This window comes from Canis lupus, chromosome 33, assembly GCF_011100685.1.
Source record: "Canis lupus familiaris isolate Mischka breed German Shepherd chromosome 33, alternate assembly UU_Cfam_GSD_1.0, whole genome shotgun sequence".
NCBI lineage: Eukaryota > Metazoa > Chordata > Mammalia > Carnivora > Canidae > Canis > Canis lupus.
The window spans coordinates 11254242-11278555 of record NC_049254.1 but is presented as its reverse complement, the minus strand read 5'-3'; the positions used below and the strand labels follow the sequence as shown (position 1 = coordinate 11278555).

At 36.0% G+C, this 24314-nt stretch overlaps 1 long non-coding RNA gene across 1 annotated transcript in view; it reads left to right on the top strand.

The window, feature by feature from the left end:
* LOC111093740 overlaps positions 1-17908 on the top strand; it is a 25867-nt gene extending 7959 nt beyond the window's left edge. Inside the window, exons 3-6 of the long non-coding RNA XR_005383057.1 lie at positions 782-947; positions 2999-3122; positions 16637-16830; positions 16924-17908. This is a non-coding gene — a long non-coding RNA (uncharacterized LOC111093740). The remainder of the gene's footprint in view (positions 1-781; positions 948-2998; positions 3123-16636; positions 16831-16923) is intronic.
* The last annotated feature ends 6406 nt before the right edge of the window (positions 17909-24314 follow it).

Sequence of the window (24314 nt, the reverse complement as noted above, 5' to 3'; positions counted from 1 at the left end):
CAGAAATGGATGTGGTTCTCAGACCCCCTTGTTTATCTCTAACAAGAGATAGATGGAACAAGGTTTTATGTTCTTCTAAACCCCATTTCCTATTAATTCTGATGCCTTTACTTTCCAGGTCCGTTTGCGACCCAACCGATATTGTAAATGGAAGTGACTAATTTTTTACTTTTCTTGCTCTTTTCTAAAGACCAGTGCCCAGATGACCTTCACACCTTTCCTTGCTAGCTAGAGATTAGAGGAGCAAATGGAACACACCAATGAATATGTGACACGGGGTTCAATTTAGTACAGTCTTATTGTTCGCAAAAGCCATATTTCTGGTAAGAGCTGCTAGGGTCACTACTACAGAGAACCAGCTCTTTGCTGTATCCTGAAGGCAGAATGTCAAGACTTAAAAGATGTAGCCATGGCAAAAAGAATGAAACACTAGGAAAGATCCTGCATCCTTCAGAGGTCACTGTAATCCTGGATTCAACTCTGCCTTCCATATCACCGTATTGTTAGTATTCATAAAAGTAGTAAACGTTCTCAAGTTGATGCACTTGATTAGTTGGATTTCTGCTATAATTTTGGTCAAACTCATAGAGAGCAAAAGTGAACCCATATTTTTTGATAAAAAAAAAGTTAAAAGTGAGAATCTAATTTTTGTAGCAGATAAGAAAACCAAGATCAGAATCATCCAGTCTATAAAGTCATTATAAATTTTTCTTTAATCCAGGTATATGCAAATACTACTATAAAAGTAAATACAATAATTTTCTCATGATTTTTCTTCTAGGCAGAATTTTCACTCATTCTGAGAATCTATTTACAGAGAAACTGGTGCAAAAAAAATAATGATAATATCCAAATAACCAAAAGATTACCATTGCGAAGATTAATTAATGATATTCTCTTTTCATTTAAATACTGTTGCATATTGGCAGCATTCTTTACAAGGCCAGGTTAGTTCTCAAGAAACTATAATGCATTTTACATTTCATTTGTCAAATGTTTGATTTTTCCCTTGGAAATATTTTCCTATAACTCAATTTTTGTCATTCAACAATAATATTTAATCTACTATATATAAAATCACAGAATATTTGCTGCAGTCTGATCATTGTCTTTGTTAATATTATTACTAGAGCTTGTAAAATCTACCTGCAGTCTACATGAAACCCTACATATTAAATCTACTGAAAAATGGATTACTTGACTTTTAGTGTCAATTTGCTTAATAAGTAATTTCAAAGATATCACATTTTAATTCTGGGTAACAAGTTTCTAAGACTCAGGTTAGGTTTTATTTCAAAAGCCAAATAATTAAGTTGACCCACACAAATCCACATGAATCTACAGCCGACTGAAACATCTTTGGACTCTTAAGAATACAAAAGAGGATATTTGCAACATCACCAGCACAGAAATATCTGAGCCTGGTTAGTCTCAAACAAATTAAGAATGCCGTTCACTCACTGTGATATCAAGAGTCTATGATGTCATTTCAGAGCTATGTAGATAGAAGCAAGACAAGGGGGGGGGGGGGAAGAGAAAGAGCTGATTCATGCTTAAAAAAAAAAGAAAGAAAGAAAGAAAGAAAATCCTAAATAATAAGGCAATGGCTCCAAAGCAGTGACCAGGAAATTACTTTCTGAGTAAGATGCTCCAGGGCAAAAGTCTTTCTTTAACAAATATTGTTTAAGGCAGTGAAATCTGTTTGCCATCATTTCTTTCCTCCCAGGTGATTAAATGCAGAAGAAAAACAGTCATTTGATAGCCACAGAAGCTATTTACTGAAAGTATATTCAATCACCATAAACATTATTTTTACAGCAAGACTAGCAAAAGATACTATGGGGGATCTCATAAAACATTTTTAAAAAGAAAAAAAAAATGTTACTGCCATATATTTTTAGGAGGGCTTCAGAGTGATCTGTATGCAGCTGTTTCCTCCAAGTACTGCCTGACATTGCAAGCTCTGGATTTGGAGCCAGATGGCAGAAAATTCAGTTCCCAAATGGGAGAGATTTCATAGGCTAAAGAATAGGTTCAGGGCTTGTTTTGTTTTGTGACTAAGGATAATTCCTGATTATTCTCTCTATATTTCTCATCTATAAAATGAGATAACCTGTTGTAATATAAACACTAAATAATTATGAAGAATTTTATTGCCTACATATTTTATTTATTTATTTATAAGGTTCTATTTATTTATTTGAAAGAGAGGGATAGAGGGAGAGAGGAAGAGAAGGAGAGGATGAGCAGGAGAAGGGGCAGAGGGAGAAGGAGAAGCAGGCTGAGCAGGGAGCCCGATGTGGGGCTTAGTCCCAGGACCCCCAGTATCATAACCTGAGCTGAAGGCAGACACTTAACTGACTCAACCACCCAGATGCCCTTGCTTACACATGTTAAGGACAGAAAGCAAAACAGAAAAAACTTCATGATATGATCCCCAAATTGAAATTTTCTGTTTTTCCTTTCTCATCCTTTTGACATCACTAATTCTGTTTGACATAACTGATTGCATAGGAAAAGACTATCACGTTCAATTTTCTGCAATTTGTAAGTGGAAGCTGCAAGGTTTAGTTTGAAAGAGAAAGGACAGACCCAAACTTTCAAGATGCAGACTGGCTCATCCGGAAGTGTGAAGTGCTACAAAAGGTGGTGGCCAATGCATGTGATGGGAGGAAACAGCTAATGTGATCCCTGGTGATCCCTGGTGATTAAGGGCTTCCATCATGTGGAGCTGGGATCCCTCTCAAGGCTGACTGAAGAGACTGCAGAGTCCCCTAATGCTGGCTGTATGCTCCGCACATTGTCCTTTGGTTGTGATGTATCTCTTTTTGTTTTAGTCCTCTCTTCCTGGGAAGGTATGAACCTTCCTTTCACATCTCCCGTCTTTTCCCGGTCCCAGGGGAGGTGTCAACTCTTTAAACCTTTCTCTTAATGATGTAGCCTTCTGAAGCACAAAGGTAGAAAGGGACTCAAGACTTTTTTCTTTTTTTTTTGTCAGTCCTATTATACCATCTCCTTGAAGCAATAAGAAGAAAATTGCCTAAATCATTTTTTCTCGACATTGGCTGCTCAAAGATCATCTGTGGAAACTTTTGAAAATACCAGTGAGCCCCACCCCAGAGGTACGTTGCAGGCAAGAGTATTTTTTAATTTTTTTTTAAAGCACTCTAGTGTAGCCTGGTTTGAGAACATCTAGTTTGGTATTTGAAGGGGAGAAAAGGCAAAGACGAGAAAGAAGTAAAGAAAGGATGGTGAGAACTATTAATAGTTTAAGAAGTATTCTGTTTATAGTAGCTTTAAACTATAAACTATGTTTATATGGTTGTTTGAAAAGACCAAGCATGCCTTCAGAAGGAAGTTTGTCCCTACTCAAGGTACTCAAAACTCTATGTTACAGGCTTAAGAGGTGTTTTAAGGGTATTTTGAGTACTGGTGGCATGGCTGGAATGTATTTGACATCTATAAATATAACTCTATAGTGCTGGATTCCACAATTCTGGAACGTTAAAACACACAATATTATCTTAGTAATTTCAGTTTTTGCATGGTTAGTAGACATTGTTCAAAAGAATCCAATGTAGCATTTGTTTGTAAAGACAGAATAAAATCAATGATACGTACTTTTTTAAAAAAGGGAAAAAGGACAGTTTTGCTTACCCTCTATCAGAGGCTCATTACACTGTGACTTGTTATGGAAGCCTGGCCCTTGGAAATTTTTCCAAAATACTCAAACCGTATGCATAGTCTGATATAGATTTTCCCGACCCACGTGATATTTTCCCAAGCCTTATACATTGGCCTGATGTTTTTCTTCTATGATGTGTTCTCTTGGAGTTTTTCTTCCTTTTTTACAGTTTCAATTTCCTCATTATTTGGATGACATTTAAATTTGTCCCAGTCCCTTTATCCTCTTAAATACTGGGTTTTTTATTTTTTCTCATTCTCAACTGATTGCTGAATCATTCCAAAGGGAATGTATTCATGATGCCATATGAGGGTAGTCATCTCTGATTCTTTTTCATACAGACAGCTTAAGAAAGTATGTATTTAATTTTAATGGTTCTTATTTCTTACTTTTGATGATGTTGTCAATGAAAACAATGTGAGAGGCAGATCACAATCCCCCATCCAAAGAAACCCCCCAAAACCCAAAAAACTCAGGATGATACGATATTCTGACTTTATCAAACGAGCCCTAGGATATTCCTCAGTTGTATTTCAAAATATTTATGATAGAAGTGTGTTTTAAATATTCTTTCAGTATACTTAAGACTGATTATATTAATCTACAAATAAGCCTAATTAAGTAATAAAATTCATGTATTTAGAAAGAGCATTAAGTAACAATTTCTTTTACTAAGTATAACAAATACCCTATATAATTTTAGTAATATGTTTTTCTTTTGAGAATGTGCTGAGCTTCTGGAAAATAATTGGTAATGGCCATGATGCTTTACTGGCTGAATTTAATATAGAGAGAAATACATTTAAGAAAGAATATTGAATGCGATCTCTAGGGTACTGAGCTGATAGCATTTTTTTTCCTGAAATATTTAAATTATTTTTATATAGAATATCATCCCCCTCTTTCTTTGCTCCCAAAGGCTAACTACTGCTATATGGGGAAAAATATTTAGATTAGTTTCCAGGATTTTATTTATACCCAAATAATGTAATTAAAACAATTTAGCATAGACTATATACAATTATATTGAAGTGTGTATGTGTATAATAGTAATGATGATAATAATAAAGATAAAACTAATATTGGGATCTTGATATTGTAGAATTCTTAAATGTAAGCTATATTTTTTGAAGAGCAAACCACTTTACAAAAGCATACTTGTATAAATGAAAAGTTAAGATGGGTTTATTTTTATAAATAAATAGGCTTTTCATGTTTTGTCTTTAAAACACCATAATATATTTCCAGAACTATTATGACCAGAGGCTATTTTGAAGTTATCCTGTGCACATAGCTAGTGTGCAAGGCTAGGCTGGTATGCCTGCTATTTTGTTCTTTGTAGGAAGACTTTTTTCAGAGGGTTGAATTATTATTTTTTTTTAATTTGATAAGTGTTCACCTGCACAATGAGAGTGTAGTCTTTACTACCCTCTCTGGAATGTTTTTCCAAAAAGCTTGGTCCCCTAGCTTTCACAATTGTGAAATATCCTATGAATGTTTGATTTTTGTTTTCATCACAGAAGTGATGAGGATTTGGCATTCCAAGGAACTGGCAATAATTTGAAATGACTTCAACAGCTTGGACCAGTTTTCTTCCTCTGTTTGCTTGAATGGATATATATTCCTCTGGATTGTCCTTGAGCATTCTCTTTCCCTGTGGTTTTGCTGGAATATTTCCCAGATCACATGGTCAGGGTCTTTAACTTATGTCTCAGTTCTGCTACAAGGAGAAACTCTTGTGTTCTCTGTAAACATTTGGAAAGTTAAGTGGAAATATCCCCAGGACAGTTTCAGGAGAGGAAGTATGAGATATTTTCACTTCCTCAAGGAAATAATAATAATAATATTAAGATATAGAAAATATTTTAGTGCCAGAGACCATAGAAACTGAGCCGTATTAAAGATTGACCATAGTTTGCTTATTGGAGAACTCTTGTGTAGTGGAAGTGCAGATGTGTGCTTCCTTTAACTAGTTATAGCTTGACCCCTGTGAGTAGAGCATTGTCTCTGAAAGAATTTTGAAGGCCCCTGAAGGAGTCCTGTGCAGACCTCAGAAAGTTGTACTGAGGGAAACTAGAGTAAGAAAAAAATATAAATTAAGAAAAAGAGTAAATTTTTTTTTAAAGATTTTATTTAGTTATTTGAGAGAGCATGAGAACAAGAGAGATCACAGAGGGAGAGGAAGAGGGGGAAGCAGACTCACCGCTGAGCAGGGAGTCTGATGTAGGACTCGATCCCAGGACCCTGAGATCATGACCTGAGTGGAAGGCAAACTGTTAATGGACTGAGCCACCCAGGGCCCTGAAAAAGAAAACTCTTGACATCTGTTTCCAAAGCATAAGAATTACATACAAGAATAGACATTATTGGTAGTAATCAAGAATTATTTCAGCAGCAAGAAAGCCTGTTACGTGTTCAATTTGTTCAAGAAAAGGCACTTATCCTAAAAACATATGTTTTTGAGATAATTCCTATACTCATTCTGGGAGGGAATCAATCTAGTTCTTTATGTGAAGATGAGGAAGCATAAAACCATCATGATTAGGTCATTTTGTTCAAGTCTGGAGGAGTCATTGCTTAAGCTTCCTGTTCCTACAAGCTGGCTGAGACTATTTCAGAAGCCAATTCCCAAAACCTCCCAAAGATTTTCCCAGTAAACTTAACAAATTGTACTCTCCATTAAAAAAAAAAAAAATATACATATATTAGCAAATGCAGAGTCTTTGATAAGTGAATATCTAAGGATTAAGCTGACTCGCACTGGAATTCTTTTTTTACTAAGGGAACTTTTCCACAAGAGTTTTTGTTCCTTCTTCTTTTACTTCCTTTTTTGAGATTTCTCTAAGAATCTCAGTGGTGCCCTCAACATGACAGACTCAAAAATGACATATACTATGACCACTGTCCCACTGAAATGGAGTGAAATAGTTTTCCGCAAGTTTTAAGCTTTGCTTTTTGTTTCTTCCAATCAGAATTCAGTCTTTCTGAAAATGATGTCTATGTTAGTTTCCAAGGACTGCTATAGCAAAGTACCACAAAATGGACTGCTGAAGCAACAGAAATTTATTCTCTTATAGTCCTGGAAGCTAGAAGCTTGAAATTAAGATGCAGGCCAAGTTAATTCCTTCTGAGGACCATGAAGGAGAATTTGTTCCCTGCCTCTGTCCTAATCTTGTGACCTCAGAGGGGTTTCTCAGTTTGTAGCTGACATGTTCTCTATATCTTCTCATCATCCTTCCTCTATGTGTGTCTGTCTCGGGACCACAAGTTCCCCTTTTCATGCTTATAAAAGGTCATATGGGACTCAGGCCCACCCTATGACCTCATTCTAACTTGATCATCTATAAAAACTCTATTGCTAAATAAGGTCACACTCAGAAATACTGAGGGTGAAGCCTTCAGTACTGTTGGGGGTGGACACAATTCACCCCATAGCAATATCACTAAATAGGATTAATGAAAACATCATCTTACATTCTGATGTTTGAACATGTCATTTGATTGTTTCCATCAGAATTTACTCAAGACCCAACTAACAACAAAAACATCTCTGATTTTAATATAGAGGCTGTCTTTCCTATTTTTCTGTTCTTAAAATTGAACTTCTTAAAAAAACTGCTTTGTGTTTTTTTTAAGGTTTTTTATTTATTTATTCATGAAAGGCAGAGAGAGAGAGAGAGAGAGAGAAGCAGAGACACAGGCAGAGGGAGAAGTAGGCTCCATGCCGGGAGCCCAATGCGGGACTCGATCCCGGGACCCCAGGATCACGCCCTGGGCCAAAGGCAGGCGCTAAACCGCTGAGCCACCCAGGGGTCCCTGCTTTGTGTTTGTGGTCTTCATTTCCACACCCCACATTCACTACACTCTGGTATGCTTTCATGTTATACTGCACTGATAAAATCCTCCTTATCAAGTTAATGATGATCTCTATTTTGCTAAATCCTTTTGAGATTTTTTTCTGGCCTTCATTTATTTGTCTTTTCAGATCATCATTGAAAGATACCATCTCCAATGGGTCTTGAATATCCCTGTATATTCTTCCTTTCTATGCCAAGAAAGCAAGTCCCTGACTACTCTTGGGACATTTTTCAGGGTTGTGTTTCCAGCAAACAACCCTAAGGAATAAGGTAACATTTTCTTCCAGAAAAAGAGCATGTTTGCTTCTATCTAGCTATGAAAGTGGTTAATCTTCCAAGCTTAGTGTTGCTTTTCTGTAATACAAGCCACTGCCTGTACTGGCATCCATCATGGGCACTTCAAATCATTCCATGACACTCAGAGCACATGGGAAACCAGTATGACCGTCATGCTGCTCCCATGACTACTCTTTTTGCTATGATTAGTAAAGTCCTTTTGTCTCTAACCCAGGAGTCGAGTGTGTTCTGCTGGTATTCATGTGCCAATAACAGTTAAGCACTTATTAGCTTGCTTATAGGGAAAACTCTCAGACCTTTCACAGTGTTTGATAGTCGTTTGATATTATTTGACATTCTCTAGCCATTCCTATCAGGTTTCCTTTGGAAGAAGTTCCTTTCTACTGGGTCATCAAATGTCGGAGTTTCTTAAAAGTCATAAATAGGCCTTTTTCTTGTAGTATCTTGTTAGGAAATTTTTAACACATTGCCAACTGTGGTTACCTTGGTGATGCCCAGATTTATTTCTCTAGCCCAGAGCTCTTCTCTGGTATATCAGTATATCCAACTACTGACTTGACATATCACTTGGATAGTTCAAAGATACCACAATTCATGATGTACATGGCCAGATTCATAGTCTTTCTTTTTAAACCTGGTCCCCTTTTACCATTCCTTCTCACAGTGGATGACATGGCCATTAATCCACTTGCTCAGGCCATTTTCTTCTTCCTATCCCTGACTTTTCTTATCTAATCTGTCACGAAGACCAATTACCTTTATTATCTCAATATCCATGGGATCTGTTTATCTCTTCATTGTTATGTCATTCTGTTCTTAGCTACCATTATCTCTAAAGTGGACCTCTTAATGTGCCCCCTCTACATTCATTCTGTTCTTCCTCCAATCTGTTCTCCAACTGAAGCCAGAGTGAATGATCACTTTAGAACTCACATTGAATCATGTCATCCCTCTTCTTAGAGCCTGCTTAAAACTTTCATTGCACTTAAAGTAAATATCATCCATTGACTCCATTCATTCTTTGATCACAGCCCACGTAAAGCTGTCAGTGACTTCTTATTTGGATTTGGATCTTTTATTACATGCTGAGATATAATGCTGCTCCCTTTCTTCAGAGCACTTTTGCGGATGGTCATTATATATCCCTAGTCGACTATTTAATTAATGTCTGTGTTTCTTCTCAGCAAGTAGGCTCCATGAGAGTAAGAACCTGTTTGAGTTAGCTTACATTGTATCTCTAGCAAGTAGTATAGTGTTTGTCCTCAGATTGGCACTCAGCTATTTGAGAATGAACAAAAAAGAATGAACACTTTGGATAAGCTACTATACATTTTTCTTTATTATAAAATGTTGGTTGTGATTTAGCTGGCAATTCATACCAACAGATGTTTTAAAATTATACATCAAGTCATTTTAGCCTTTACTTAGAATTCCTCATGACTTCCTATCACAATTAAAATGAATCCAAATTCCTTTGCTACAAAGCCCTACATGATTTAGCTCCCTGCTAATCCAGGACCTTTCTTGCAGCACTCTTTCTCTCAGCCAATACAATAAAGCCACACTGGATGCTCCTCCCTCATTTCCACCCAGGAGCTCATGGGCCAACTGTCCCCTTAATCTCTGCCTCTTGGACGCCTTTTGTCCCTTGAGCTCTCAGCTTAAATAGTGCCTAGGGTTCCCTGTCCCTCCATCTTAACCAGTGATTCAGTCATTCTCTCCTCAGTGCTTTTCACAATTTGGCATTTTTCCCATTTGTCTATTTACAGCCCATGTTCTTTCACTCTAACACACATACACGTATGTGCACAAGCACATATGCCTCATCCTGCTAGAAAATTCCTTTCACGTAGACTTTCTCATTCTCTGACATATCCCCAGGACTTATAAGAGTGCGAGATACATTGTAGTCACTCAACAAATATTTTTTAAATAAATAAACACACATTCTCAAAGTTAAGGGTTAGGAAATTTCCAGCAATGCTTTCGGTTTAGGATGTTAAAACCACTTCTTACATTACCAAATGTGAGAGTGATTCTGATTTCTAATGTGGCTCAAAATAATTTTTTTATAACTTGAAGTTTATCTTTAAGTCAATAAGGAATCAGAATGAATATGATTTCTCTGTTTTCTTCGTCACTGGATTACTTTGAGAACAAGATGCCTATTTCATCTAGCAAAGTAAAATTGGGCAAAGATTTTAAGTACAGTGAGAGAATCTTCTGATATTTAATTTGGGGTTAGTGTAAACACAGGGGAGCCAAATTGTCCCTTAACAATCCTCTGATCTTGAAGCATACCTACCTTCTGTACTTTCAATGTTTGTATTTGAAAACAACAGGCTGTTGTTTCAACCACAAGCATTATAACACAGTCAACCACAAGCATTAGAACACAGTCAACCACAAGCATTATAACACAGTCAAAAGTAGAACTTGGTTATTTCAACCTGGTTACCTTTATGTTGGGTATTAGTAATTTTTCCCCATTTTTTCTCATTCTTTAAAGGTACTAACTTAAAAAGAGCAAGCTAGCTCATCTACTTTTCCTTTGAATTGCATTGACTTCACAACTATGAATTAAAGCTTGAAATCTATAAGACTCCTAAGCAGAAAGTAAGGACATGTTTAGAAAGAAGTTAGAAAAAATTTTAGCATTTATTTGATATAGAGGAAGAAAATATCCTTCCGATGCAGCTTAGCACTCCTTTTATTTTTTACTAGCTTCCATAAGGTAAAATAAAGTATAAATTCTCCTACACTGTTGACAACCTTTCTGAGATGTTTTGGTCTTTCAGAGTTAGCCTTAGGCAAAATTTTGAAATATTTGGAATTATCTTTGTGAATCTTGTATTAGAGCTTCCCTTTATTTTGACATTGCCAATCCGTTGCATCTAAAGGTCTAACATTTTAGCTCCTCATTTTTATCTTTTCTTGGCAGTGTGCCGTATGCTGTGTCTTTCTCTTCCTTTTCTCTCGCCCCCCCACCCCCATCAGTGGCCTTGTTTAAACTGATTAACAAATTAAAACTAGTTAGGAAGAGCTAATTTTTAATGCATTGCCTTTCAGAAAATGTATTTTTCTTTAAACTAGGGGCTAGGGGCTATCTCTTCACTCAAAAATAAGACTTTAATGACCTTCCTGTTTAAGGCTTTACAGGTTTTGAGGGGTGGTTGTTGTTGTGTTATTTGTTGTTGTTGTGTTTGGTATTTTGGTAATCAAGTAAGAACAGAGCAATTCAGTTTGAACTAACAAAGACATTAAGAACTGTAATAATTTTGTGGAAAATTCCAACAATCACATAATTTTGTGGAAAGGAAGACTATGATTTGGCTAATATATTAAGTAAAGCTCTGATAAATTTTGAAACACACAGCCTCTAAAAGGGTATAAGACATATGATGACACATAATCAAGTTTGTCACTTAAGACATGTGAAGTGTAATCCAATACCTGGTACCTAGGCTGTCAGGGCGATAAAACCCTTTCTGGAATATCAATGAGCCAAAAAGACAACAAACATGGCCAGTACCAATTGCAGGATTCAATTGTGAAGGGTGGCTGTGAACAGTGCTCGTGGGTTGTTGTCAGAGCATAGTTTCATGTTTCTCAATTTAGATGCCTTTTTAGGAGCCAGAATCTACACTGTGTTTATTCTAAAATACTTGGTATCTGGTACTTTGTAAAAAGAGCGCCCTTTGGAGAATCTGATCCCCCAGAGGGTAGAAGTAGAGTCTCTTGCTTAAAATCCCAGATCCAAGATTCTTTACTGAAAATTAAAATGTTCATTATTTCCTATCCCTCCTCTTTAATTTTCAACTACAATTCAAGCATAAGTGGGCATGAAATGATTATATGGCAAAATTTCCATCAGTCAATAAACAGCCTAGACAAATTAAACAAGATAATATTTGTTTAGTGAGGCACATTCTGTTTGTCAATAGTAAGTGCTTTATAAGTAGCAGCAATTACCTGAAATGTAGTATTATTATTAATAATATGATCTTCTGCAGCTGTGGGTTGGGCAGCAAGGTACTATTCTGATTTTTAGAGATAGTTAGCAACTTATCTTTTCAAAATAAGGAATGGTTTTCTATTCAGCACTCCATCTAGAAGATATGTTTTTCACCTAAAGCCATGAACTCAGTAAGATGAAGACTTATAGGAGATAAATAGCAGAACCACTTTGCTTTGGAGAAAAGTATGAAGGTTGGAAGTGAGTGGTCTGGTTCGAAACAGTACAGATTGAGTTAGTAAGTGGTGTTTAGTGGAGACTGGCTAACATATATGTACTTAGCACTTAATACACGCTAACATATATGTACTTAGCACTTAATACACACATATGAATATAGAAACAATTCTAGAAAAAAAGAAACAATTGTAAATATGTAGGAAATAGAATACATAGATATATATGAATCCATTTAATATATTGCCATATCTCCATGTTTCTAGTCTTTATAATGACTCCCTATGATGACTATTTTCCTCAATTTATAGATAGAAAATTTGGCCTGAAGAACTTTCAGTGAGTTTTAAATCTCTAGATAGCTCTATGTTATTGTAAGGTTTTCTGGCTCCAAAGTTCGAGTCATGGACCATGTTAAGAAAGAAATCAGATGATAATGATGGACTAGGTGGTCAAGGATGGGTGCAAAGACGTGGTGTAGCAGTTTGGGTACTAGACATTCCTGGGTTTGACTATAGCTCCATTAGGTGGGATATCTTGGTCAGGATAATTATCGTAAGCTTGGGTTTCTTTATTTTTGATATGGGGCCAGTGATACTTCTTAACAGACAGTTTTGAGGATTTCTTAATAAAGAGTAGTAGGCTTGTTTGGCACATAAGAAGCTTAGAAGTAGCCACTCTGTCTTAATAACAATGAAAAGGTAAAGGAACTAAAAATCAAAAACTCTTCTTATATCCACAAGGGAGGTGAGGTCATAGGACAAGCCACTGCCTCCAAAATTGGAGAAACTAACAGGTGAAGATAGAAAATCAGAACTTACCAGAGCAGAAACCCACAAGTAGAAGCATCAGTGAGAATCAGTGTTGGTGTAGGAAAATCTGAACTATAACTGATGAATTGCTGGGGGGTAGTGTGGATAAGTCTGAGAGTTACAAAGTCCAGGGGACTGAGTCATGGGGCAGTGGGTAGAGGGGCACATTTTTGTGAGTTTTACCTCCAGGAGCTTCTGGCAGGAGAAATTTTGAAATATGCTAGAGCTTTCTATTCTTCTTCATAAGCTCTGCCCTCAAGAGAACCTATTTAACCAAAGTCTAGTTTGTTGAGGCTTTATCAGGGCCTAACTGACCCAGAAAAATACACCTGCACCTAACTGTAACCATTCTGTCCCACCTAAGGAAGGGAAAATAACCTAAGAAGCACTCATGAGGTTTACAGTTCAGTGGCACAGGTTCACTAGAAGACTGAGACCTAATTAGAGGACTGCAGAATGCTTCCTTCTTTCACATCTCAACACCAATTATTAAAGGCCCACTTAAAAAAAAAAATAAAAAAAATAAACAAAAAAAAAAATAAAGGCCCACTTATAGCAGTCCCTTTTATCAGGAGATCATAGTTGGTTATAAAGAAAACATCACAAGGCATTCAAAAGGCAAACAAAACAAAAACACAGTTTGATGAGACAAGAACAAATATCAGAACTAAACTTGGATATGGCTGGGATGTTGGTATTATCAGACTGGGCATTTAAAACAACTTTGATTATTAATATGCTAAGGGCTCTAGTGGACAAAGTAGACAACATGCAAGAACAGATGGATGATATAATCACAGAGATGGAAATCCTAAGAAAGAACCAAAAAGAAATGCTAGAGATCAGAAACAGTGTAATAGAAATGAAGAATACCATACCTTTCATGGGTTTTTAGTAGATTGGACACTGAGAAAAGGATCTCTGAGCTTGAAGACACCTCATTGGAAACCTCTAAAACTGAAAAGTGAACAGAAAACAGACTGGGGGAAAAAACCCAGACTATCTAAGAACAATGGAATAACTACCAAAAAAGTAATGTGTATAATGGGAATACCAGAAGAAGAAAGGGAGAAAGAGAAGAAATCTCTGAAACAATTAAAAATTTTCCCCAAAGTAATGCCAAGTAACAAACCACAGATCCAAGAAGCTCAGAGAATACCCTGAAGGATAAATGAGAAAAAAACATTACAACCAGCTATATCATATTTAAAATACAGCAAATCAAAGATAAAGAGTAGTAGGCATTCAATGATTAGAAGAAAGACTCCAAAAATTGTATGTAGCTTCGGTTTACTGATATAACTGTTACTTGGTAAATTGCATGTAGCTAATGCCATAATAAGCCTAATAATAAGAAATTGATTATTTTGTTCTATCTAATAATATAAGAAAAAAGGACTTCCCATTATTAGGGAGAGGTGTGGAAATTGATGGACTATGGACATTTGTAGCCATCTTTATATTACCTGGCACTTTTTTTTTATAGATTGTGGCCTGAATGGGTCGTATGCTTGGTTAGGTCGTATGCTTGGTTACTTTGCCAGATAATATGGAGCCAATGGCAATATTAGTGTCAGCACATAGATTACTCTTCACAGGGTATAAGGGAGAAATCATTCAAAATTGAATTTAAAAATATAACCTTTGTGTCCTTTGGTTTAAAATCAAATTGTGTGCAGATTGTGGAGATTATTTTCTACATAATGAGATGTTAGCAAATAACACATACTTTTTCACATAACTGTCACCTTAACCCCTACCACCTAGAGACTATATTTCTTTCTTTGTATTAGAAAATACTTAGGGATTATTTGAGGTCATGAAAGGGCAAGAGGGTCTCAGTCTTTGTATTCTCTGTCACTGTCTCTCTTCTCTCATCAGAACATTTCCCAGGATGAATTCTGAAAAGGTTCTTGTTTTCTGAGCCTCCTGCTGGCTCCATCTCCTTCTTGAGCTGTGTAGCAGGGATGCCCAGAACATGGTAGAACTTTACTTGCAGGACATAAAAATGTGGAAACGTCCTTGGGTTCTTCATCTTAGAGGAAATAGGTTTGAAATCTTGACAAAGGAAGAAAGCCGGAGATTTGACAGAAGAAAATAAACCCTTCCAGTTAGAATCTATGATGATTCCACAGCTAATCTTTTTATTCTTCCCTATTGACTCTAGAAATATCAGGAAAACTTTTGGATTTTCAGACCCTCATATTTTATTAATGGATATAAAATCTCAAGCTTTATCTTTCCAAGTCAATGTTTCCAGCTGTGGGAAAGCTGTATAAATTTTTAAATAATGCAAACTCTTTATTTCTTATTCGCGTTTTTTCAACCTGTAGATCCTGAAAATATATTTTATTTTATCAAAGGTATTAACAAAGGAAAATATTACAAAGAGCACTATAGGAGAGGTGCTGGATAATCCTGGTGCTGCATTCAGTTGCGTAATTTGGAGATCTATGCCATGGGTCAGGTATTGATTTCTCTCACATCCTGCATGGCATCAGAGAACATGCTAATATTTAATAAATCACATTAACATTGCATTGGAGTCATTTTGTGTGGGTGGAGGTGTGTACAGGTCTACTTCCTTGTATTTATATAAAGTCATTGCTAGAAATTTAGCTTTTCAGATTCAATCTTGCTCTGATGTCTGGGATCAGGTGAAGTCTAAGTTTTATATTTCCTCTCTTGAAAAGGAATATTTAGGAAATAAACACAGAATTTGGAGTTTGGATTCTTTCCATTTCAATAGGCAACATTTTATAAACAGATGATTATTCCTAGATTTAGGGGAAAAGAGATGCCAGATGGTGAGGGTAAAAAGCAATGTTCAAGCTGAAAATATTACAATAATGGAGAGAGAAATATAGAAAGAGCTATATAATAAAATGTTTTTCAATTATCTGTTTGATCTATTTCAAGCTTTTTCCAGAGTGCAACTTCTTAAAAAAATGAGTTATAACTTCAGACTCCTAAGAGGCCATCACAAACAAAATATGAGTAAAAAATACAGTAATATACACCTTGACAGATGCTTTCTGAATCAAGTTTTAGGGTTTCTAATTCCTATCTTTTTATGAAGAAGTCTATGCTGCAAATTCTCTAAAAATAGCTGATTGGCCTTGATTGAGGGCTTTATTTATGAACAAGTGTGATGAGTAAATAGTGTAAGTTCCTCTGAGTGGTGGAAGTAGGTTAGGACGGTGGCCAAGACTTCATTCTGCAAGTATTTATAAACATATTTTATGATCTGAGCCCTCATTTTAGTGATCTACTTTCAGAAGTGAGGACAGGGAACTCGGGGACAGGGTGCTATTGGTGGTGAGGGAAACAAATTTACTGAACTGCCTCTGACATAGAGTTTTGAGAAGTAAAAAGTCTCGGCCTCAGAGAGGACAGTTCAATCCAAAGTTAGTAAAACTTCCAGATTCTTCATTTGAAACTCGATTTTTGAAAATATTGAGTGATCTAGCCTATGCACATCCATGCCATGTCACCAAGTGTGTACTTCAGATGAACTCAGAATGTCTGGATGACATTAGTCTGCACTTTCTCTTTGAGTATGAAATCAAAAGAAATGATGACCCTAAGGAATAGCTGGCTTTCTAAATTTGGAAGAGCAGTTTGTGTGTGACTATTCTATTTCTGATTTTTAGGCATGTTATACTTATAAATCTTAGGATGAATGTTAATCAATTCTGTACTAGATTACCTTCAATGATTTCTATACTAACTGTCTTTACCTTTCTATGCATGTCCCTTTGCAATGTGACTTAACCACTTCTCCAATCAAAAGGTAGAGTCTATTTCCCCACCTCTGGAATCTGGACTCATCTATGACTACTTGCTTTGCTCAATTGGATGTGGTTAAAATAACATCTGATCCTGAGTCTCAACAGACCTCGTAGTTTCCACTTTGCCCTTTTGGAATGCTTCTACCATCATGTGAGGTCTTGCCTACCATAAGATGAAGAGCTTCATGGAGCAGAGGTGAGTCATTGCAGCTAATGCATTTGAGAGGGACCAGCTGAGAGGCAGCAACAATTATCAAAAACGTGATTGAGGCTATCATATGTCTTCCAGCTCCAGTTCAACCATCAGATGACTTCATCCACTTGAGTAACCCTGGAAAGGCTTAGCAGAATTGCCCCGATGAACACCTAGCCCAAGTTGCAGAATTGTGACCAGAAAAAAATGTTTGTTGTTTTAAAGCACATTTTGCGGTGGTTTGTTATGCAGCGACATTACATGATTGAAATACATTCCTAGCATTTAAATTATTGGATTTCATTTATGTTGTCCCTTAAGCAACAGTCTTACCTTGATTTTTACTTAAAATTACTTCAGTGCTAATGCATTAAGTAGCAATGTGTATTGAGTACTTTCTGCATGCAGTGTGTGATTACACACCTCCTACTTTCTTGAGCTTTACAAAAGGAAATAACCAGGAATGAGAAGCACTCCTTGATCTTAATGAATTACAGGTTCCTGTTTTGCATTATTGCTTAACTTAATGTAGCAAAATAAAGCAGACAAAGCTTGAAAAGCAAACAAACAAAACAATAAAAGGAAATAACCAGAAGAGTTTTGTCCTTATACATTGATACAGTAAATCAACACTACAGATTAAGAACACTCTTTTAAGAGTCTATAGAATAATTTACATTTCACTCTGCCACATACACGGACATATTTACCAAGGACTTAACATTAGCAGGTTGTAAAGAAAAGCAAAAGAATATCAGAGGGGGAATTCTGAAGGATGAGTTTTGACATGAGTTCCTTTTCTGGAGAAAAGAAAGCTTGGTGTATAAATGAAATTCTGAATAATAAACAGTGTCAAGGAAAATTAGAACTTGTTCCCAGGAAGGCTAGGAAGCCTCAAAATAATTTTAAGTGTCTGTTAATAAGCTTTCAGCACTGTTACACATTATATTTTGTTGTGTTCGTTGATATTTGAACCATTGTTTCTACAGTAGGTGTTGCCAAAGTTGCCAAAATCCTAAACAAATATTCTTTGGGAACAGGGTCTCCTTCTAACTTAGAAAAATTTTTTCTTCTTTTTTAGTATGTCTCCCTCAATGTTTACCATAATTATTGAAGAAGCAGTTATGTATTTTAAATGGTTTTAAATTTTTCCCTTTATTTTCTGATTTTTTTCTCTCCTCTCTGCTTTCTCACCTTCTCTTCCTTTCCATCTATCATCTCAGTTTATTTGCTCTTTGTTCTGAAAGGTATTTGGAGAGTGGTAGGATACTGAAATTAATTGTATTGTTAGTAAATAGACGTCTCTTTAGAGAGCAACTTAGCATGTTAAATAAGTTAGTACAGGACAGGAGGGCAAGAAACAATAATTATTACCTGATATCAAAATCTAAAACACCTCCAAAGTAGTTATTCAAGGGTCATAGGGCTAGAATAAAGAGGTTATTTACAAAAGAAGAAATATAAATGGAGCCACACTAATTCACCCTGGCTTCCTCTGAAGCCACCTCTTACCCCTCTTGTCTTTTCTCCTAATTCAGGCCGATGCTGTGAACACTTAAATCAGAGAATTGATTCCAAAGTGGGAAATAAATGTTGGTCTTAATTGTGTCAGACATTAATATCTTGCATTGCAAATAATTGCTGTTTTTCTAAATGACTCTTATTGGGACACTTCAATTTGATACTTTGGCTCCTCTCTAGAAGCAATGTGTTGCTAGACCTCATTGCTAAGCAACACCACATAGTGAGAAAAGCCGAATTCTAAGGTTTTAGCATTAGATTCAAAAAATATTCTTGAGCTATAATTTAATATTAAATAACATATACGGGGAAGCCCTGGTGGCTCAGCGGTTTAAGCACTGCCTTCAGTCCAGGGCGTGATCCTGGAGACAGGGGATCGAGTCCCACATCGGGCTCCCTGCATGGAGCCTGCTTCTCCCTCTACCTGTGTCTCTGCCTCTCTCTCTCTGTGTCTCTCATGAATAAATAAAATTAAATAAATAAATAAATAAATAAATAAATAAATAAATAAACATATACACCTATATGGTATCTTGATATGCATGAAGCCTGAACTTCGTTTGGATGACCTAGCAAGTTTTCTGATCAAAATGTGATTTCTTTCTAGTTACAAAAGACTTCAAAATACATAGCATATGTCATCTTTAAAAAGTTTAGTAAGAAATTTCATTATAAACAAATCTAGTATTTTATAGTTGTGCAAGGAATAGCTATATCCAGCTGACATTTTCATGAAGAGTGGCACTCTCAACAAACATTTATGAAATGAAAGTGTTGGGAGATAATTCTCCATAGGTCTCTTGTGTTTCTGCACGTCTTGCAAGCAGAGACACTGACAGCCTTTTATGCAGGCTGTCTTTTTAAGGATACTTTCATAGAAAACAATTTTGGAAGGTAGAAATCATGTCTCCATCTCCAGTAAAAGCAGATTTGCTCACACCCTTGAAAGATAAAAACAGTGGCTCCTCCTGGAGTGAAGGGCAAGCATGTTTACTGCCCATTATAGAAGGTTCAAGTTCTCTAAGCTCAGTGTTCTGCTCTGATAATGTAATTCACCGTGTGTGCAAGTATCACTTGGCTCTCTGCATCACCCTATGGGAACTGGGGCTTGGGGAACTTCTAGAAGAAATAGCAAATTCTCTGGCTATTGTTGCTGTAAGAAAGTCTTTTGTCTCGGACCTAGAAGTCTTGTGATTTCTGACAGCATCCACGAACCTGGCAGGCTAACTTACTAGCCTGAAAGTAGGGTAAATTCTCAGGCCCTTCCTGGTTCTTGACAGAAGGCATACTTTCATTGATGGTGGATGTTTTAAGTGTATCCAACCAAAAGAAGCTTTAGGAGACTCTGGCTTACAAAATAGAAATGAAGAAAAAGAACCTAAAAATATTATTTATAAGTAACGTCATGGAATGTGGGTTCTAGGTAATATGGTTAAGAATGCCCCATTTGTGCCTTGGCTTTAATTGTATAAAATCATCTGTTCCTTGTTAAAGAAGTTTAACCATGAGCTAAGATGTCAAGGAGAAATTCCTTTGGGTAGGCACACCTTCCCAGAATTTTTAATGTCATTCCGTTTAGGTATTTTTCTGCTTTGTCCAAATATGTCTCTCTGATCATAACTCATTCAAGGAAAATCAAATTACTGACATCTAATCTTAATATATACCACTGGTTTTCATGTTTTGATACATATGAAAATTACCTGGAGAATTGTCAAAACACAGATTACTAGGTTCCATTCCTAGAGTCTCTGTTCCAGTAGATCTGGGACTGGCCTGAGAATTTGCATTTTTAATAATTTGCCTGGTGATGCTAATGATTCTGATTTGAAAAACAAAATTTGAGAACCATTGGTATAGAATGGTGTTTGAAAATGGTACAACATGTTTAAATCATTTAGAATTATACCAACCCAGGTTAGAATCTCAATTCTGCCCTGACTAGCTATATAGTCTTGGAAAGCATAATTTCTCCAAGACTCAGTTTCTTCCTCTGTAAGATGGGAAAATAATAATAATAACACCTGTTTCAAAGGAATATGTTGAGTATTAAATAAGTAAATCCATGTAAAGTGCTTTGATAGTGTGTGGCACTTAGTAAGTACCCCCAAAATGATAGTATTATTACATGACTATATCCTATAGCAACTTTTTTTTGATAGATTCAGAAAAGAATTTGCGAAATATTGAAATCTTCCCTCAGTTCCTTTATAATATTGTTAGAATGATAATGTAAGTGCACTTGCTGTATAAAAAGTTACAAATCGATTTTAAGTACTATAGAACTGTATTATAGTGTTTTTATTAAATCAGCATGTGATCCCTGAAGTATATCATTTACTTGGACAAGTTCTGGCCAACTTCATGACAATGTCTCCTGTGTGGATACCAAAACTGTTTTGGCTATGGAGGCCTGCTTACGTTCCTGTGAGTGGTATCAGGCATAGATCCTTCTTATGGCTGTGATTGTTTTCACTTAAAATTGGAAGTTATCTCACGATTTCAATGGCAGCAGATTACTTTGATTTTTCAAAATTTGCCATAACGTCTAAGAAAGTCCACTAGGAGTTAGGAGAGAAAATCATCGACTTCTGATGTGATGATTTTGCATTTATGAGGATTTTTTATTCTCTTTTTTCCCTCTATTTATTTTCCTCTAGCAAAAAAATACTCTTTTTTAAAAAAATAGATTTTATTTATTTGAGAGAGAGAGAGAAAGAGAGAGTGGAGGAGAGGGGCAGAGGGAAAGGGGAAATTTTCAAGTAGACTATGAACTGAGCACGGAACCTGACTTAAGGCTCCATCCCATGACCCTGAAATCACAACTTAGGCCAAAATCAAGAGTGAGAATGCTTAACCAACTGAGCTACCCAGGTGCCCCAACTTGCTTTTTTTTAAGTATCAGAAAACCGAAATCCATAAGAAACCCCATGTTCCTTACTATCAAGAAGCTTATTTTTTAAATGTCTTTGTCAGTATTTGTATGTGAGTGTGTGTGTATGTGTGCACACACATGCATAATTCTCCAATAACAATAATAAGGCACCAATGTTTTTTAAAGTCTACTTAAATCCTTTCAAATCAAAGTGCGGGCCATAGATAGGCAGCATTAGTATCACAGAAAACATTGCTAGAAATGTAGAATCTTAGACTTCCTCCAAGACCTACTGAATCAAAATCTGAATTTTAACAAGATCCCTAGGTGAGTCTTGCTCACTTTAAAATTTGAAAAGACGTATTTAATAATATTTCTGACCATGTGAATTAATTCCCTTTTATTCCATCGATGTGTATTTCTTCTTTCTATTAAAAGTGATGGATGAGGGATCCCTGGGTGGTTCAGCAGTTTAGTGCTGATGCTGGAGTCCCAGGATCGAGTCTCACATTGGGCTCCCTGCATGGAGCCTGCTTCTCTCTCTACCTGTGTCTCTGCCCCCTCCCCCCTCTCTCTCTGTGTCTCTCATGAATAAATAAATAAGATCTTTAAAAAAAAAGTGATGCATGGTTTGTGATGCCCTAGTGGGAAGAAATAAAGAGAAAACATGTTCTTCCTCAAGGAATTAATGTTATTTATCTATATTAAAATTACATAACATTGGATGAATTATTTTCAAGCTCACACAGAAATAGATATGAAATGGTTAAAGGCAAATAGCCTCTTATACGGTAGGGTAGGTTAAGAAGAAGAAGGCTAAATGTTAGTCTCAGTAACTCCTAATGCCCATTTTCCTACCCAAGAGAACTTATTATTCTTCCTAACAAAGTGCTGAGTTTAGACGCCCCTCTCATTGCTCCAGCCTAGTGAGAACACGGAGGCATGCCCTGGATTGCAAGGATGGAGCAGAGATTCCCAAAGAGGGCTGTCATTCTCAAGGTCATACGTAACAGGTGGCAGGTATTTATCAGGTTTTGAGGTTTTGAGGGCAGTATACTTTATACCACTGACAAGAACAAGGATCTAAGTAGCAATTAAGAATGTTTTGTGATTGGTAATGAGAGTCATGATGCAGGCTTGAAATCATTTCAGGAAGAATTATATGGGGCTCTTCCAAGAGAAGCAGCAGAATGTGCATCACTAAGAAGAGAAAGCCAGTCTGCACTAGACATGGGCAGTTCTTCAAATCTAGTGGATTTTCATTAATTCCCAGCTAGGAGCAATTAGAAATTAATGATATTTATAACAGAAACCTTATGAAGAGACTTTGTGATTATGAAAACTGCATCCATAATGAGTGTTCAGCTGTATCCGTAAAGCCTGTAGATAAATTTTCTCTCTAGGTATTGTCATCAATGGCTATTAGACTCCTTGGATCATATCGATAACTGAAGTACCCCAGAATGTAATACCCTGTTTATAAAACTAATTTATAAATATGGGGGGTACACGTTGCCTGGATTTAGAAATGGACCTAGTACAACGTGATACCTTATATTCTAGTACAAAGATTTCCTTATATTCTCTTTTAAGATTTAGGAATAAGTTGGTAGATTAGTCTTTTTTTTTTTTTTTTTTTTTTACTTTTCCTTCATTTTCTCTTTTCCATTTCTTTTTGGTAATGTTGTTTCTATACTTTAAAAAACCATATTCAGTGCCTATTCTATCACCCTTATTTGTCTTTTAGTTGAAGTTCTATGGTGAAGTATAATCAGGGCTTGTCCCCAGAACTTAGGCTATCACTTCTTCAGTTCCTATCCAGGAATGTCATATACCCATTTGTTTATGAAGGATTCCCTTGTTATGTCTTTGCACATTTTCAAACAGATTGTTACATTTTTAGAAATGTTTATTCTTATAACTTCACTATTATTCTTTACTCTTTTTATTGTGATCTGCACATCTACAATATTTTAAAACTATGAATAGCTTGGACATTTTTCTGGGTTAATTCTCCTATCTGCTTCCACACTGACCTCTCTAAATTGTTCTAATTTTACCAATTAATTTTTCTATGTTTCCCACATATGCTTTCTTTTTATTGGCAAATAATTTATATGGTATTACACATTTCATTTTAAAATATTTTAAAATATTTTTAGTTACACGGGCTAGCACATATGGAAATATTTTAAGTAAGGGTGGAAATATTGTGGACTCTTGCCCCATTTTTTATCTTTACAGAAATTTGGAGGAAATGTTATTTTGTTCTAGATAGTTTTTATTTTTTGATAGTTTTCTTTTATTACATTTTCACCTATTACATTTTGTAGTAATATCTGATGAATTTATTAGATGAATTTGGGGCATATATTGGAACAATTAGATATGTGGGTCCTTAAATTATTAATTATATGAATAGATTAATAAACAATGAAGCATTCTAGAATTTCTGGAATTAAAGCTTTTGGGACATGACACTTCAGAATATTGTGTATTTCAATGAGTTCAGTTCACTCATGTTCATAGATTCAAGGTCAACTCTATCTGGGCCCTGAACCCTAATATTTGGTACCAAATTATTATCTTGAGGTTTGTTGCTAATGCTGAACTATTTGGTACCCTGCAGAGATATAGCCAGGTCATCTTTGTTGAGGGAAAGTCTCATCTTTAAGTCCATATACATCTTTCCTTTGGAGCTACTTTCATCATTAGTGTACTGAGCAAGTACCGGTGTGTCTTGGGCAGAGTTAGCTTATTCACCTTGCTGATTTGGTTATTAAGAACTTCACCCATTATGGTGGCCTCTCAGTGATCAGTCATCTGGGACACAGGAGCCACCTGATTTATGAGTGGTGAATAATGATTTTCCACAAGGCTTGGGAAAGGGAAGAAGGAACAAGCCTGAAGAATGGGTGAGAAGGAGTATTGGAGAAGATACCAATGGTTAAACTCTTCAGAATAGCCTAGCACATGGAAATATTTTAAAATATGCTTTTCTCTTAGAGCAATGTGTTTTAAAAGCATAGTTAATTTATCTTTCACCTCCTCTTCCCCATTAGTATATGCATGTGTGTGTAGTTTATATATA